We start from the raw sequence: 3,450 nt of genomic DNA, 5'->3' as shown, positions 1-3,450 counted from the left end.
TGGCAATGTAAAAATGTTTATAGTCATTATGTTGAAGAGATGAAGTCTAGCTTTATTTATAGGGAAAGTAAATGCTTCAGGTAGAGAATAAATGCAAAGTAGATTGAGTTACTCTTTATTTTTTTTCTTTTAGTATCTCAGTACCAGGCATCTAAATAACCTAGTGGTTTAGTCTTCAGGTGCATATGATAGAGAAGACATCTTTTCATTTCCAATGTGTGGAAATGATAAAACACTGAAATAGGGAAAATTATCCAAAAAAGTTGTCTAGATTTTCAAAATAAAAATTTTCTAAAAGCATATTGAAATTCAGTAGGAAGTCCACTTCCTGCAGAGCTTATAATGATGAAATTCTCTTGAATGAGAATCATAACAATACAGAAACTACTTTTTCTTTCATAATTCTCCTCTTCCACTGGTTAGTTTTATAAGGATTCATAGGAAAATGCCACAAGCCCAAACTTATAATTTTATGCAATTTAGTAAACTTTTAATTTATCAGTGTGTGAGAATGAACTTTTTCAGAGTTTATTGCTCATGGAAAGGATAATCCATAGCCCAGAGTGTTTCCAGTTTGGTAACGTTACTTTATTGATATCGATAAGTAATATATTTCTTTTGCATTTAGGATAGAGAAGTATGAATTTGGTAAAAATCAGCATTAAATTTCTCTCTTCTCATAATATAATGATTCAAAGGCATTGTTAATTACAGAAAATACTAAATATAGAGAAAGCACAAAAATCTAAACTCATCACAGGACACAGATATCTCTTATTATTAAGAATGGAAGGTTTAGCTGGGAGTTTAGCCTAGTGGTAGAGTGCTTGCCTAGCATGAACAAGACCTGGGTTCAATTCCACAGTACCACATACATAGACAAAGTGGTGGGGTGGATCAAGAGTTAGAGCTCTATCCTTGAGAAAGCCTAAGGACATTTCAGGCCCTGAGTTCAAGCCAGGACTGTCAAAAAAAAAAAAAAAAAGGGCAGGTTAGGTTGATCTATTACCTAAAAAAACAAGTGGTTTTTCTCCCATTTGAAGGCCAGAGTATTCACCTGACTGCTAAACACATTTGGTATCTCATAATTTCCATCAAATAGAATGTTTCATATATAATTATTTCATTGAAGTTCTGCTGATGGCATTATTTTATGGACCGATAACAAGCATATGGCTCATACACACACACACACACACACACACACACACACACACACACACACACACATGTACATATGCTTAATTGTAATAGTTGTTTTCCTAAATGAACTTCACTTCGTAGAATTCAGGATAAACTACATGATCCTCAAAAAGAGTTATAGAGAGCATCTGATTATAAACTAATCAGTAAGAAACAAAGGAAATCAAAGCAATAATTATCACAATTATGATTAAGCATAGTGATCAATCCTAAGGAACATATAAGAAAACACAGGTCCCTTGGTTAGTTCAGGACAAAACTTTTAGCAGCATTCTAATGAATTGATTCTCTTTCACTAAGCACCTAGAACCTGCCTACATGACATGGGGATCTTTATTTAGTTTGTGGCATGACAGTGTGGTTTACTTTCTTCTCCCAGAACGTTGTGATACTCATGTCAAATAAATAAATATAATGAATGGATTCACTGAACTACATTTTTCAAGGGGATAAATAAGCCAGAAACAATTGAATTAAATATGTTAAAAAACAGAAGTCAGAATATTCATCTTTGAAGTAATGATAAAAGTCTTTTCCTAGAATATACGATGGGACAAAACTCGTTTTTGGAAAGATGTTTAACTCCAAAGGTTAAACACCTGTCTTTCCAAAGGTATTCATACTTCAAAGAAGCAGAGGAAAGTAAACTGACATTTACAAAACATCAAGAATTGTCTTATCTAATGAAACTACAGTTCGTTTACCTATACTAAACTTAATAGTTCTATTGTGAAAAGAAAATGCAAAGGTACTATAAACCGTTGGTATCTTTAACTAAACGGATGCATGGAAAGATGAACAGAGGACAAATGCAAGAATATGTGCATATTTTTGGAGGAAGGACAGTTTTATTCTTATCTTCATGTACAGAGAAATCAACATTGCACACTTAACCCAGCTTAGTGGCCAGTTCCTTAGCCTTTGCCTGTTCCAGCTTGGCAATTGGAACCATAGATGCTGGACCCAGGACGCTGCCTCCTTGTCTCTGTCATTGTTTTTGGTCCTGATAGCTTCCACCAGCTTCTCCAGCGATTCTTTGTCTCTTGAGTGGACGTGGTGAAGGCAACATTGGTGCGTGTCTTCCTGTGGACCAGGTAGTCCAGCCTGGCCTTACCCTTAGGGATGCAGTAGGGAACACCCATCTTGCGGCTCAGGGAGCAGGAATCCAACCAGCTGGATGGGGTCCACATCATGTGCCATCACCACAAGCTGAGCCTTCTTGTTTGTTCTCCACCAAGATAGTAAAATTTGTTAAACCCCTGCTCGAAGAACTGGCAAGTCCCTTAATAGGGACGTCTCCTTAACCAGCAGCTTTCTTTCTCAGCTCTGGCCAACAATCTCTGCTTCTTCTCCTGCTTTGTTTCTGGCCTGCACTTGTGGGCCATCTTAAGTAGCTGAGTAGCAGTCTTGTGGTCCAAGGACAGGGTAAACTGGTTAATGGCCAGAGGCACGTTCAGGATGCAAAAACAGGATCGCCCTTTGTCCTTGCACCTGCATGTAGTGCAGCCATTTGACAAAACCGGTGCGGTCCCTTTGGGGCTGGATATCTTGTGCAATGCCAAAGTTCTTAGGCCTTTTTTCAAACAGAGGTTTTATCACTTTCTTGGCCTCCTGTTTTTTCATGACAACCGGGATCTGAGTCACCTTCCCCCCTGGGCCTTTATTCTTTCTGGTATCTTGGGTGGCTGGGGAGACATGTGCATATTTTTTATAATAACACAATGTAATGACCATCAGATACTATCATTTATGGAAGGAGTAGAATAATAGCAGATTCAATGGAGAATGCATGTGCAGTTTGTGGACCATTCTATTGACCTGTAAGTTAAGAAGAATAATCTGAAACATGAAAACAGAGCCAAGAACACCAAAACTAAAGACATAGAAATTTACTTCAAGTTAGGAAGTATAGGTACCTCACCAGTGAATTAAATTAAACAACAAAAACAGGTATTTATAGAATAGTCAGGAAGCAGAAAGCCTTGGTATTGAGTAACAAGCAGAAATGAAGAACTGGAGATTACAGAGGCTGAGAAGTCAAATTCCGTCCTGAGTTGCAAGGAAAGACAAAATGGCACCATCAATAAACAAAACAGGTGTGCTAGGAAAGATAACGTAAGGTAAACATATCCAGTTATCTCTTTTAATCCTGACAGTGATCCCTGTGCCTCTTAAACAGATGAGAAATTTAATGCCTCTGAATTTCATATCTCAGCAGTTACAGAAAAATGATTTGAAGCTTGTTTT

At 37.3% G+C, this 3,450-nt stretch overlaps 1 pseudogene; it reads right to left on the bottom strand.

The window, feature by feature from the left end:
* Positions 1-2,065: 2,065 nt before the first annotated feature.
* LOC150052955 (large ribosomal subunit protein eL8 pseudogene) lies at positions 2,066-2,826 on the bottom strand (annotated as a pseudogene).
* Between the last annotated feature and the right edge of the window lie 624 nt (positions 2,827-3,450).

The sequence above is a fragment of the Megascapheus bottae genome, chromosome 16 (genome assembly GCF_031878675.1).
Source record: "Megascapheus bottae isolate mThoBot1 chromosome 16, mThoBot2.hap1, whole genome shotgun sequence".
NCBI classification, from domain to species: Eukaryota; Metazoa; Chordata; class Mammalia; order Rodentia; family Geomyidae; genus Megascapheus; species Megascapheus bottae.
Note: the sequence above shows the minus strand (reverse complement) of the source record. Positions and strands in the feature narration are given on the sequence as shown.